Consider the following 14,666-nt stretch of genomic DNA (forward strand, 5'->3'; position numbering starts at 1 on the left):
TAGAAGAAGACGACACAGTATCTGGCATATCATCTTTTTTTTGTTCTTATATGGAAAAAGAGCTGAACACACAGTGTTTGGCATGCCACACTCTCCTGTTATGCAAGCATCTGTACAGCAATACAGTAGTTGCAGAAGCGATACTTAGCAATACATATCATGAGTATATTTGATTGGCAATACATATAAGTATATTTGATTACATATATTGTTTTAAAGGCATCCTTTTTAATAAACAATACAATCTTTCACAATCCCCCCTTTTTCTCTTTATACTCTATTGTTTATTAAACAATTTCATCTTTAAAAATCTTAATTTTCTTCTAGCAATTTCTGCATCTATTGTAACAATCACAATGCATTATACCCTTTTTGCAAAAACACTCATAATTTTCGCGTTTTATATTGCATTCACAGTAATCATTTTTGCTTTTATTTCTTTTATTACGCGCAGCTTCATACTCAGCAGTAGTAGTTAAAATAAGCAATTTTGCTACATTAAATTGCTTTTTAATAAAGTGTAAAATATATTTTATGATACAAGGTCTAAATATAAGGCCTAAAATTAACAAAATTAAAGGCTTGGCCAGAGCAGACAACAAGGTGGTCAGCTATGGTGAAACATCGAACCATCCTTTATACCAAGATTTTTTTGTTTCGCGATCCTTTTTTCTTTGATCTAGTCTTTTCTTAAGTTCGGCCATAGAATCTTGTACTACTCCTGTGTGATCAGCGAAAGAGCAACATTCTTCATTTAAAGCGACGCATAGTCCTCCTTCTTTTAAGAATACCAAATCTAATCCCCTTTTGTTCTGTAATACGACCTCAGATAGGGATTTGACAGAAGCAGCTAAGTTTTGGATGGATTGCTTTATTTGCCTTAGATCTTTATCCACAGCTGTCTGCAAGGTTTGTATTTTTTTACTTTTTATTATTGAGGCTATGCCTGTGCCTGCTCCTACTCCACCTGTTATTAATAATGTAGCTAAAGTGATGGCCGTAAATGGTTCCCTCTTTTGTCTGCTTAGACTTTTTTCAAAATGATATAGTATCTCTTCAGAAGTATGATACATTAGTCGTGGAACAATGATCACTTGTACACAAAATTGGGATTGATTGAAAACATTTAAGGATAAACACGGGGTTATCCCAATGTCCGAACAGACCCACTTAGCCCCTTGCATTGGTATGATCTATTTATTTGTTCTACTGAGAAATTCTGTCGCCCAGGGTTGTGTCGTGTTTGTACTACAATACTTTCTTGCAAATTGATTAATTTCTATTGCATTGGCTCGTGTGGATTTCTTGCCCATATTGGTAAACTAAGCAAGCATAGGGTGTACAGGAAAAAGAGCGTTCCTTTTGAATTACTCTCATGGCGACTCAGTTCCAGTAGTAGCTCCAGTAGTGGGTCTCTCAGGCCTTTTGTGGGTCCTCCTCTGCCTCGCCCGTCGACTGGGTTGCAGCCAGCCACGGGGGTGATTATCTTCTCGGCAGCAGGGGTCACTGTAAGCCTATTACACCCTTCTGGGAGCTATAACTTGGCTGCTTAGTTTATTTTTCACTCTTTTTCCTGATATCCCAGGCATCCGAAAAGATTTTTTTTTTTTTTTTTTTTTTTACAATGTATTCTTATAATATGGGACTTTAATTGAGCTTTTAAAGCTGTGACTTAGCAATGAAATTCCCCATGCAATATTGCTAACAGATTGTTCAGATGACTTGAACAACCCCTCTTTTTTTTTTTTTAACTCTCTAAAACTAGTATATCTATATCTTTGAGCTGTTTATTCACATTTACTACACCACCAATTATGAAGGATTGGTCTTCGGGTATGGACCACTTGAGAGCATTCTCTGCAATCTTTTTTTTTTCACATGTCCCTTTTTCCCACAATAGAAACAACTTCCTTGTTCCCTTCTTTCCACTATTGTTTTCGGCGACTTTCTGGGGGTTTTAGGACCTCTAAGTTGCCTCTTTCTATCTTCTCTAAACGCAGCCACCATCATTCTTACTTGTTTCTTACTATTTTCTTCTTCTCGTCTTACATACACTTTCTGTGCTTCCCTCAACAGCTCATCTAATCCTCTATCTTGCCAGTCCTCTAGTTTCTCAAGTTTACGTCTGATGTCATCCCAAGATTTTGCCACAAAATGTGTTTTTAAGACTGCTTGCCCCAGAGGACTATCGGGGTTAGCCCCTGAGTATAGCTGGAGGGCTTTCCTCAGTCGCTCCAACCATTCTGTGGGGCTCTCATCTTTCTTTTGCCTTTTGTTAAAGGCTTTACTAATATTCTGGCCACGAGGTACTGATTCTCTAATTCCTTGAATCACTATATTCCTTAAGTCCTCCATATGAGCTCTATGTAATGGATTTTGGTTGTTCCAGTTTGGTTTCTGAAGTGGCCATTTTGTATCTGCTTGGGGACCTTGTGCATGTTGGGCATCTTAGACTCTCATGCCTGCCCGCCTAATCTTATCTTTTTCTTCTGTTGTAAATAACTGCCCCAAAATTGACTGCATTTCGTCTCGAGTATAAAGACTTGGTCTTAAGAATTGGTCTACTCTTTCTGCTACCCCCAACGGGTCGTCTAGTAATCTTCCCATTTCTGTCCTCTTAAACTCCCGCAAATCTCCGGAGTTCAGGGGGACAGAAACGTACCCGACCCCAGGCTGGGGTCCTCCCATGGGTACTTCTTTTAGGGGATATATTTGGGGTTGTTCCTTTTTACTTTTAGTTCGTCTCCTAACAGATGCAGGTGACCCTTGTTCGGAACTAGTGTCTCCCGGTGTTATGGGAGCAACTGGTGGAATCACCGGTGCTGGAGGTGGAGGGACATATGGAGGGGGAATTAACAAGTTATCATCCTGTTCCCTTTCTTTATCTCTTTTCATTTAATTTGTTCAATGGGAATAGAGTTGTCTGGGGTTTCTCTAGCCACATCTGAGCATATAAGCTCTCTTTTGGGTTAAAAGGTCTTTTATCATTAACCTAGAAGTTTAACTGTTGCCTCACCCATTTTTCATCTGACCAAAAAATGAGCCAAATAACATTTTTCTGTATTTTCTTCCCTCCCCATATTTCAGTACAGTAATGAATCATTTTCTTCTTACTTTTCCCTATTGATCCGGGAAACTGTTTCTAATTATTTAACATGAATGAGAGAGGGGTATTCTGAGGCACTATGGGTACCTCCCTCATGGGGGTCGAAGGCTTGCTGCCCTTCGCCCCCATCTTCTGGAATACCTTCACACACACACTCACTCGCTTCCCCTTGTTCCTAGCCCAGTCCCTCGCGGGAGATGGGAAACGTAGTACTTAAGGGTCCACACTCGCTTGGCTCAGTAGGTCGAGCCTCTCAATTGCTATATTCCAGGAAACCCAATCCCGCCCGAACGGTATCCCTGTGAATTATCTTCACAATATACTTACGCGTCCTGCGTTTTCGTCCGGACTTCAGTGCACTAAATTTTTATGGGATTATACCGGTTTTCATTTGCTCCACTTTCTAGAATTTATGTTCGTCGGTAAAGGTGAAGGTGGGCAGCTGTTCTCAAGGCCGAGGAGAAACTCGGGGCGCCTCCCTGGGAGACCGCAGCCCACCGTTCCTTATCCGAGTCACGGCACCAAAATTGTCATAAATTATGACTTCGCCAATTAGCAACAATTTATGGTTTATTAATTGTAGCAAGTAGAAAGTGAGCAAATTTACAGCGCTGGGTGACAGGGGGAGTCTGCGCTCCGCCGCTGCCACGTAAGTATTTTAGCTGGCCCCCTATTTATATGATTTTACTTCCGTCTTCGTGGATTGCTTTGAACCACTCTGCGCATGTGCCACTTGTTGCTAGGGGGTCTTTTTCTGCCTTCCGGTGGTCGTTGAGGATGAAGGAAGTAGTCTTCCTCTTCTGTCCTCTGTTCGACCTTTTGTTCCTTGTCCATTTTTAGAAGAAGACGACACAGTATCTGGCATATCATCTTTTTTTTGTTCTTATATGGAAAAAGAGCTGAACACACAGTGTTTGGCATGCCACACTCTCCTGTTATGCAAGCATCTGTACAGCAATACAGTAGTTGCAGAAGCGATACTTAGCAATACATATCATGAGTATATTTGATTGGCAATACATATAAGTATATTTGATTACATATATTGTTTTAAAGGCATCCTTTTTAATAAACAATACAATCTTTCACACCACCAGTGAGAAGACAGAGAGGGTAATGACTATCAGGGTGATGACAATTGGCAAGATAACATCTGCAAAAGAGGGAGAACAATTTTGGCTGCTGCCTCTGACTTACACTGCCTCTGTGTATAGGCACTTACACACACTGAGAGGCACCTCCAGCTCCATTTCACCAAACATTACCCATTTCTCTGGAGCAGGGTAACCTGCTGCTCCTGTTACTCTTCCTGCAACCACTGAGCCTCAGGCTTGGACTCTCTGGGGAGGGAAGACTGAAGCATCTTCCTTCTCCCACCCTTACCCCTTCCCTGACACTCATGCTGCCCTGTGTAGATACAAAAATGCTGCTAGCGAGGATTTTCTTGTTATTTTCTAAGTCCGTGAGAGACTTTTCTCTCTCACAGAAGAGGTAGCAGGGAATGTAAACAACCCAGACACCTGCAACCTTGAAAAGTCTTGTTTATGGTATAGTAGAAAAATATTTTGACAATGGATGTTTTAGGATTTTAGCCAATCACCCCCAAGGGGTGGCTGGCCCTTTGTCCAATTAGGCTATGAAGAAAAAAGTCTATAAAAGAGTTTGTAAAATAATTAAATAAATCAATCTTGCTGCACAACTCCTGCCTGCTGGATCTTCTCCTCCTCCTCCTCCCTATGGCTGCGGGACACGGTGCTATACCGTAGGAACCAGGCCTGCGGTAATATTTGGTGCTGCCCGACGTGATCTGCACTCTCTGACGTGTCCTGCTGCTGCGAGCCAAGCCGAATTCCTCTAGAGGTACGCTGCTCCCCTTTGCCCCCCGGGACCGGGAGGTCCGACAGAACTGAGAAATGGCAAACAGCGGCTCACAAACCGAAGCTGCGATGCTGGTCTGGAAAGGTGTGTTTAGCATATTGCGCACCTCCATTCCTGAAAACTCAGTTCGGGAATTATTAGACTGGGCTACTTTAAAAGGGATTTCCATGGACAGAGATAGTGCCCTGGACTTTGCCTTATGGCAGGAACTCGGATGCGCTGTCCGACAGGAGCTCCCGACTGGGGACTCAGCAGCGTTAGAATGATACAAAACCTGGCGTTCATTATTTATCCTGCTGATAGACCTTGACTGTGATAGCAGGGCTGGCTCGTCTATCTCGGTGATGAGTGACGGAGGAACGTCCGAAGGGGGCCCCGTTGACTGGGTTTCCGGGGAAAATGATAATGGATTCAGGAAAACCCCCCCGGCTCCACAGGCAGAGCCTGCGACGGCTCACCCTGCACAATCGCAGGACTCCGCAGCCCCCAGGAACCCCGCGCCGCCAGAGGCGGGGGGGTCAGAGCAGCGGGAGGGCGCACAGCCTGCCTTTCCGGTCGGCTGGGCAGCGGCCACGGCTTATCCAGGGCTGCAGATCAGCGGCTTAGCCACTTGGATGCCCAGAGAGGCTCCTAGCTCGGTTCCGTACGGACCTGGATCTAACTTCTTAGCCGGCGTAGCGCCGGGCGTGCCTGCCCCGGGACTCCCTGGGTGTGGTCCGCTGCCCTCCCTGGCGCTGGACTGTTCTGCGCAGTCGCAGAACCGAGCCATCGACCTCTTAGTGCAGCATTTGCCTTTGCTGATGGAGCTGCCAAATTTATCCCGAAGGATGGAGGAACTCCTCACCCTGTTAGAGCGGCGAACGCCCGAACCAGCGCCGCCCGCGCCCCCCCCGCCATCCGCGGGAGACGCGGCTCCGAGCCGAGAAACGGCGCGGCCGGCGGCGAACCCGGCAGCGGCGCAGCCGCGGCAAAACCCGGCAGCGGCAGCGGCTGCGGAGACGCGGCCAGAGACGGCGGCTGCGGAGCAGCGGGCAGGGGCAGCGGCACCCAGAGCGACCCCCGAGAGCGGGCCAGCGGCAGCAGCGCCGGGCGCGGCTGGGGAGCGCGAAACAGCAGCGGCAGCGGCGACCGCGCCGAACGCAGCTGCTGTGCCAGAGGCGGCGGCGCCGAGAGCGGCTGTAGCCTCAGAGACGGCGGCAGCGGTTCCAGTACCAGTTCAGTCGGGGCTGGCCGAGACGGCCTCCCGTATAGAAACTGGTGCAAAAACTGCCGCGCAGCCAGCTGCAGTCTGTCCTGTCTGTTCTGCCTCTAGCGAACTTAGCCAAAGTGCCCCTCCACGTACATTTCTGTTCACTCCCAGCACCCCAAAGTTGCCTTTGCCTGATGATTCCTCGTCAGGCAGTGAGGCAGATGAGGTGCTGGCCCCAGGTCGTCAGGCGGCTGTAGCCGCGCGGCGAAGAAAAAGGCTGAGCCGGTCTCGCCCCTGGACCTTTCAGGACTGCACGGTAACAGTGCGTCCGACGCATTATAATCGCTTCTTAGAGTCCCTTAAGATGCGAGCATTGGAGGAGGGTGACTGGAGGTCATTAAAAATCCTTGGAATGCCATATAGATCTGCGGATTCTGGGGGTAACCGGGGAGCTGTTACACTCCATCCACAGGCGGTGCCAGAAGTTCAGGATGGTAGTGCTTCCCCTAAAGGGGAGATCCAAGCTTTCCCAGTGTATAAGGCTCTCCCAGATTCAGGGGAGCATGACAAGCATGAGGTAATTGCCTGGAAAGTTGCCCAGGACCTCCAATCCAAGGTGGCACAATATGGACTAGGTTCTGCTGAGGTTATGCAGATAATAAGGGTGATAAATACGGATTTGCTTTCTCCATTTGATATCAGACACTTAGGTCAAATTCTATTTCAACCTGTACAATTGACAGTTTTTGAGAAAACCTGGAGAAAGCTGGCCGGCAAGACTGCATTAGCAAATATGCAGCTCCCTGCTGCTGATCCTAGACAGACAGCAGGAGTGGATGCTTTGATGGGGACTGGTCCCTTCTCTGATCCCAGTCTACAGGGTAATTTGCCCTCTAGCATCCTGCAGCAAGCTCAACAGGTCGGCATGGCTGCCCTGTTGAAAACCATAGAGTTGTCTGCGCCCAGAAAGCGATATACTGAAATAGTTCAAGGCAAATCAGAGTCATTCCTCTCTTTTGTAGAGAAAGTTTCTGCTTCTCTTGAGAAGCAGGTTGAGGATGACGGGTTAAGACAGATGTTGTTAAGGCAGTTAGTGAGGGAAAACGCAAACGAGGAGTGCAGAAAAATCATAGATGCCTTACCAGGGGACCCTGAGGTAACAGACATGGTCGAAGCCTGTGCTAAGGTGGGATCTGGGAACCAGAAAAGGTCTGCTTTGGCTGCTTTCCTGCAGCCTGTTCACGCATCTTCTGGTCGTGAACCAAAGCCACCAAAACAGGTGAAGAGACGGAAGTGGCCTAAGCCGAGCCAAAAAGAGAACACACCGATCCCCCAGTGCAAGAGGTGTGGCAGGCCAGGCCATTGTACGGGCTACTGTAGATCCCGGACTCATGCCGATGGTCGGCCTTTGTCGGGAAACTTCCGCCGGGGTGCAAGGAGGGGGAATTGCTCTCCGATGCAGTCGCTCCCCCAGAGAGTGGCACAGGTACAGGCACAGGCCTACCCAGCCACCCTAGAGACAGCACCCAGGGATCAGACGGTCCCCACGGATCAGACGGGTTTGATGTCCACACCGCAGCCGCAGTCGTCTTAGACTCTAGCGGTATTTATAAGGTTCCCTTGGATGTATATGGACCCTTAGCCCAGGGATCCAGTGCGATGCTGGTGGGAAAATCTGATGTTGCCCATCAAGGAATCTTAGTGCACTCAGGAGTTATTGATTCTGACTTTAAAGGTCAGATTTGCGCTATGGTCTCCACACAAAAACCCCCTGTAACTATTCCTGAAAAGACCTGCCTTGCTAAATTAGTGCCTTTTAAGTCTTGTGTCCCCAGGGTAGAACAAATTCAGGAAGATAACGGCAGTGGATCTACGGGACTTCCACAGGCCCTCTGGACTGCAGACATCTCTGACCAAAGGCCACAGATGACACGTACCCTGGTCCTGCCAAGCGCCCAACCACCCCGGATTCAGCTTCGAGGTTTGATTGATACGGGTACTGATGTAACTATCATCTCCTTCTCTGCATGGCCTCCCTCATGGCCTTTAGCCCCGGTGGGATCGGCCATCGCAGGAATAGGAGGAACCACACAGAGCTATTTAAGTGAACGGCCTGTGGTGGTGAAGGATTCAGAGGGACACACAGCTACAATTAGGCCTTATGTTGCTACCACTTCCCATAACCTTTGGGGACGGGATGTGTTGGCAGCTTGGGGCGTACGGATTGGGACAAATTTTTAGCAGGGGTCACTGTGTGTAAGGGCGCACAGTATCCTACACTGCCTTTGCGGTGGCTGACTAACACACCAATCTTTGAGCCGCAGTGGCCCCTACCAAAAGAGAAGTTAGACGCCCTTCATCAGCTAGTTCAGGAACAGTTACAGCAGGGGCACCTTGAGCCTTCTACTAGCCCCTGGAACACTCCTGTTTTCGTAATTAAGAAGAAATCAGGGAAATGGAGATTATTGCAGGACCTCCGGAAAGTTAATGCAGTAATGGAAGGTATGGGGGCATTGCAGCCTGGCATGCCCTCTCCCACCATGATTTCTACGGGGTGGGACATCCTGATCATTGATTTAAAGGATTGTTTTTTCACAATTCCTTTGCATCCTGATGATAAACCGAAATTTGCCTTTACTGTGCCTGCCATTAACAATGCTGAACCTGCTAAGAGATACCAATGGAAGGTCCTCCCTCAAGGGATGAGGAACAGCCCAATTATCTGTCAGTGGTATGTCGCCCAAGCTTTAGCCGGAGTTCGCAAGCAGTTTCCTGATGCACGCTGCTACCATTACATGGATGATATCCTGGTGGCAGCGTCCACCCGGGACGAGCTGCTGAGAATACAGCCTCAGCTGCTCGCTGCTCTGCATGCCTATGGATTAGAGGTAGCTCCAGAGAAAGTTCAACAGCTTCCTCCTTGGAAATATTTAGGAGTGAGAATATTGGACCAAACTATCCAACGCCAAGAGGTGCAATTCCCAGAGTCAATTAAAACCTTGAATGATGCCCAGAAGCTGTTGGGTGTCATCAATTGGTTACGACCTTATTTAGGTCTAACTGCAAAGCAGCTTTCCCCACTTTTTAATACATTAAAAGGGGATCCTGGTCTGAATTCACCTCGGGAGTTGACTCCGGAGGCGCGACAAGCGCTGCAGGAGGTCCAACGGGCTGTTTCCGCTCGCCAGGTTTATCGAGTGGATCCCTCCATTGCTATCACTGTTTTCATTACTATTCCAGACCTCCATCCTACAGGTATCATTGGCCAGTGGAATGCACAATGGCCTGATCCTTTGCATATCCTAGAATGGGTCTTTTTGCCTCATCAGCCAAAAAGGACTGTGACCACAGTGTTTGAATTGGTCGCTTCTCTGATAATCAAATGCCGTCAACGGTGTTTGCAACTGATGGCTGCAGATCCTGCAGTAATTGTCATTCTGATCTCAAAGGAATACTTTGAGTGGAGCCTCATCCATAGTGCTCCTTTGCAAAGCGCGCTTCAAAACTTCTCAGGGCAGATCACTTACCATCTGCCCAGCCATAAATTACTGCAGTTGGCAAAATCGACCGTACTTTCCTTGCGGCCGAAAAATAGCCGAGTGCCGGTGCAAGGACCCACCGTCTTTACGGATGGTTCAGGGAAAACTGGGAAAGCCATTGTTACCTGGAAGGAGGGATCGGAATGGCAGGTGCTGAAGGAACACGAGTCAGGCTCTGCTCAGTTAGTTGAACTAAGGGCTGTTACCATGGCTTTTCAGCGATTCTCACAGGAACCTTTGAATTTGGTTACTGACTCTGCTTATGTAGCAGATATCACCCAACGCTTAGATTGTTCCCTTCTGAAGGAGGTGAATAATGCGGCTCTGTTTTCGCTGTTGCAAACCTTGTGGTCTGCAATTCAGGCTCGAGTGCATCCGTATTACATTCTGCACATTCGAAGCCACACCAATTTACCAGGTTTTCTAACGGAAGGCAATGCCAGGGCTGACATGCTGGCAAACCCTGCATGGGTAGGGCCTCAGCCTGACAAAATTGCACAAGCCAAGGCATCGCACGGTTTCTTCCATCAAAGTGCACATACCCTGCAGAAGCAGTTTCATTTAACGCCAACCGAGGCGCGCGACATTGTCAGCGCTTGTGCTGACTGTCACGGACTCGCTGCGCCTTTGCCAGCGGGGGTAAACCCCAGAGGGCTAAAAGCCTTGCAGATTTGGCAAACGGATGTAACTCACGTCCCAGAATTTGGTCGGCTGAAATATGTGCACGTGTCTATTGACACTTTCTCCTCAGCTGTGTGGGCTACTGCTCACACTGGAGAGAAGAGCCGTGATGTCATTGCCCATTGGAAATTGGCTTTCTCAGTCCTGGGCGTGCCAGCTTCTGTGAAAACCGATAATGGTCCTGCCTACGCCTCCGAGAAGACACGGCAGTTTTTACACCTATGGGGTGTAGACCATACCTTTGGTATCCCACATTCTCCTACTGGCCAAGCCATTGTTGAATGCGCTCATGGTACCTTGAAGCATGTTTTGGACAAACAGAAAAGGGGAATGCATGGAGAAACCCCACAGAGCCGACTAGCAAAAGCTTTGTATACAATTAATCACCTTACAGTACCACAAAATTCAAATAATCCTGTTATTCTGAATCATTTTTTCTCATTGCAGTCTGCAGGTGACAGACAACTGCCCCGGGCAAAAGTCTGGGTGCGGAATTTACTCACTAACCAGTGGGAAGGCCCACATGAGCTTATCGTCTGGGGTCGTGGGTATGCTTGCGTTTCCACAGATACTGGGATACGGTGGCTACCTGCAAAATGCGTTCGCCCTGACCTACGGCACCAGAGGCAGAACAGGCAACCTCTGAATGATGACCAGAACGCCAATCATCCAAATGGCGACCAGAATGTAGAGCATCAGCCTAATGACTCTTCTGATGATGACCAGGATGTCAACCATCAGGCAGATGGTCCTTCCACAAGCAGAGACTGAACTTTAAATTTCTTGTTATGGAGTCAGATAGTTAAAGCCTTAAGGACATATTTAGAATTAATAACTGATGTAGATTTCTATTTGGCATTAATAGTAGAGCTGTTATCTTATAAAACAAAAAGGGGGAATTGTAGATACAAAAATGCTGCTAGCGAGGATTTTCTTGTTATTTTCTAAGTCCGTGAGAGACTTTTCTCTCTCACAGAAGAGGTAGCAGGGAATGTAAACAACCCAGACACCTGCAACCTTGAAAAGTCTTGTTTATGGTATAGTAGAAAAATATTTTGACAATGGATGTTTTAGGATTTTAGCCAATCACCCCCAAGGGGTGGCTGGCCCTTTGTCCAATTAGGCTATGAAGAAAAAAGTCTATAAAAGAGTTTGTAAAATAATTAAATAAATCAATCTTGCTGCACAACTCCTGCCTGCTGGATCTTCTCCTCCTCCTCCTCCCTATGGCTGCGGGACACGGTGCTATACCGTAGGAACCAGGCCTGCGGTAATACTCCGGGAAAAGTTTTAATATGGATGAAGAACAGACAGTAAAAATGGTATAAAAAGGACTCACCTCTAGCATCAGGTGTGCTCTTGGCAGAGCGCCAAGGCACCCAGCCATTACCCCTTTGCTTTACTTTATGTGTCTCTTATTGCCTTTATATTAAACCCTTTAAATTCTCACAGGAGAGTGAACCTCGTTTTTCACAGGAGGGCAGAAGGCGAGGCCAAACACTGGCACTCGTGTTTGGATGGGAGCAGCGAGGTTCTGCCCAGCCCACCTTAGCACTGGTGGTATTATGGAGAGTGTCCCCTCTTTCCTTATCACTCCAATGAGTGCACAGGCCAACACACTGCCAAGCCCCAGCAGATTTCACTGCTGTATGAAGCTGTTCTGCACCAGAGAGGTCGGGGCCTGGGAAGTGGTGGGCTTTGCCAGACAGGGGGATCCCATGCAGGCCCAAGCAGGTCACATGCAAACACCAGGCAATCACAGAGCATCGCACACAGATCTCTGCATTTTGTGGAAGCCACAAGGCCTGGAAAATGTCTCTGTGTCTTGGGAACCCTGCTCAAAGCCCCTGACTATGGCATTGGTGGGGTTCCTGTATCTGGTAAGGGAGGAGATCTTACCTACAGTGCAGACAGCTTCAAGAAAGCCATTTTGTTAAACATCCCACTGCTGAATAGCAGTGCTTTAAGGAGACCCCCAGAAATGGAAGACACAATAGATTTGTCTTCCAGAGGCTAAAATAAGTGTTATGGTAAAAGTGTCTGACAAGACCTGACAGCACTTTAAAGGGCTGTCATTTCAGTGTCCCACAGCTGACAGCTCTGTCATTCAGCTCTCAAACATTACCACATATGATAACCCACATCGCTTTCACTTATGGATTAAAAAGGTACAAGTACTGTAATACTATGTCCTTAGTGCCCTAAGAATTTCTTAAGGTAAGACAGATGCAAGATGAGCTTTGCATTTTTACTTGGTTCATGTTCTGCATGGGATGCTCCCTGGCAACTGGTCCCAGAAGGATTTAGGACCTTTTGTAAAACCATCTCTGCCACATAGTGGGTACTGCTGGGACAGCACCTGGCAACATCCCCTCTCCATTGGCAAATTCCTTTTTTTTTCTTTTTTATGGTAAAAGTTGCAAAGGCCTGAAACTACTCAAGGTTATCCAAAGCCTGGATGGGGCAGTGTTAATTAAAGGTGGGTGTGAGCCCTCAGGCCTCCCTGGGAACACATCTTGGCACGAGGCTGAGTGGTTCAGGGGATGCTGCAGCTCTCAAGAGCTGGCAGTGCACTGTCAGCCCCAGTGCAGCTCTGCATCACAAGTCCACAGCACAAGCCCAGCCTTACAAGCAAACACCAAGGTGTGTCTGGCCTCATCCCCTGCCTTGGATGTACAGGGGGGAAAAGCAGTGCAATGTAAAAATCCAGGCTGCATGGAAGCCTCCATCACAAAATAAAATCTAAATATTTTAAGGTTGTGTCAGTTTCCCTGATATTATCAAGGGGCCTCTGAGTTTCCTGCTGCCAAATTATCTTTATAATGAATTAGACTGTAGTTCTGCCTCACCAGAAGAAAGGTGTGGATCCACACCTCAGGGAGCAGAGTTTTTCACTGGACAGTAAAATATATAAAGAATACTAACTCTAAATGCAATTATCCTTAGGGTATTCCCAAAGGCAGTAAAGCATCTGTGATTCTCCAGCTCTGTGAAATTTATCACTACCAGGTATGTCAACACATACTCTTCAGCAATCAACAAGACCTGTTTGGGGAAAGACTTAAGTGCAGGCAGAATAAGCATCTTCCAGTGTTATACATCTTAACTGGGACTTCCTGAAAACACAACGTCATCAAGCTAGACATTTTGAACCAGGCACCACCATGTTTTCAAACCCATTTCCAAGCAGCTGTTTTCTCTCAGTCACAAGTCGGAGATCAGGGCACCCCTGCTAGCTGTGAGCTTTGCCTCACCCCAGTAAACAAGGACTCACTACCTTTCTTTCACACTTGAGGCACCGGGAAGGAAAGGCACAACACCTTCCCCCCAAGCCTCCCTTAGTGTTGTGGATAATTGCCATCTGCTTTCCAGTTTGCTCATGATTAGGCAGGGGGATCAGATAAAAACCCACTGCATGCCACACAAGGAGTCTGGAAAACACCTACCTGTGACAGGTTACTAATACTAATTGGCTGCGACTGTGAAGGTGGCACCTCTGCAGTTGTGGACCCCCCAGTTCATTCTTCTCTGCTCCACCAAGTGCCCTGGTACATGTCCTGTGGCTCTTCTAGAAGAGCATTAAGATGGAGGGGCTGCTGAGTTGAAACCCAGAGAAAGCCCTGGGCATGGGGAGAAGGAAACAAGACCTTCAGTAAAGATAAACAAACTGTACTTCTTTTTCTCCAATCGTACTATGCTTGCCTTCAATATGGGGTTAATAAGAGGATTGAAGTATAGTCGCAGTATGACCCAAAATGAGTTCACAAAAGGAATTGAATTATCCCTTAGGAAAAGAAAAATGTCTGGGCACTGTTTGGAAACTAAAAGCAAAATTATCCTGTGTAGCTGGGGTACAGCAGCAGGTGGCTATGATAGAAACAAGGGGACCCCCAGATGCACACTTTTAATCTTGTCTGCTCAGGGAAGGATTGGTAGATTTTGGGAGAAGAGCCTCTCAGAGGTGGAAAGTGTTTTCTCAGAGTTCAGAAAAAATAGATGAATTGCGATGACAGCCTCTACCTGTTGCTACCACACATCCAATACTTCTCCAGTTCCCCATAAAACAGCCATTTAATTAAGGAGTCAGCTTGACAAAATTAGAATAAACTCTGCTGGAGCTCATTGATGATCCTTTTTACTGCCAGTTTTCCTCCAAAATGAATAGCAGGCTATCATAGACTCCATCATAGATGACTTTTGCCTGGCTCTCCTATTTGCCACTCACATCAGTATGGCTGACTGCCTTAAAAACAGCAAAATCAGCCAATTTTCC

Source organism: Aphelocoma coerulescens, chromosome 4, assembly GCF_041296385.1.
Source record: "Aphelocoma coerulescens isolate FSJ_1873_10779 chromosome 4, UR_Acoe_1.0, whole genome shotgun sequence".
NCBI classification, from domain to species: domain Eukaryota; kingdom Metazoa; phylum Chordata; class Aves; order Passeriformes; family Corvidae; genus Aphelocoma; species Aphelocoma coerulescens.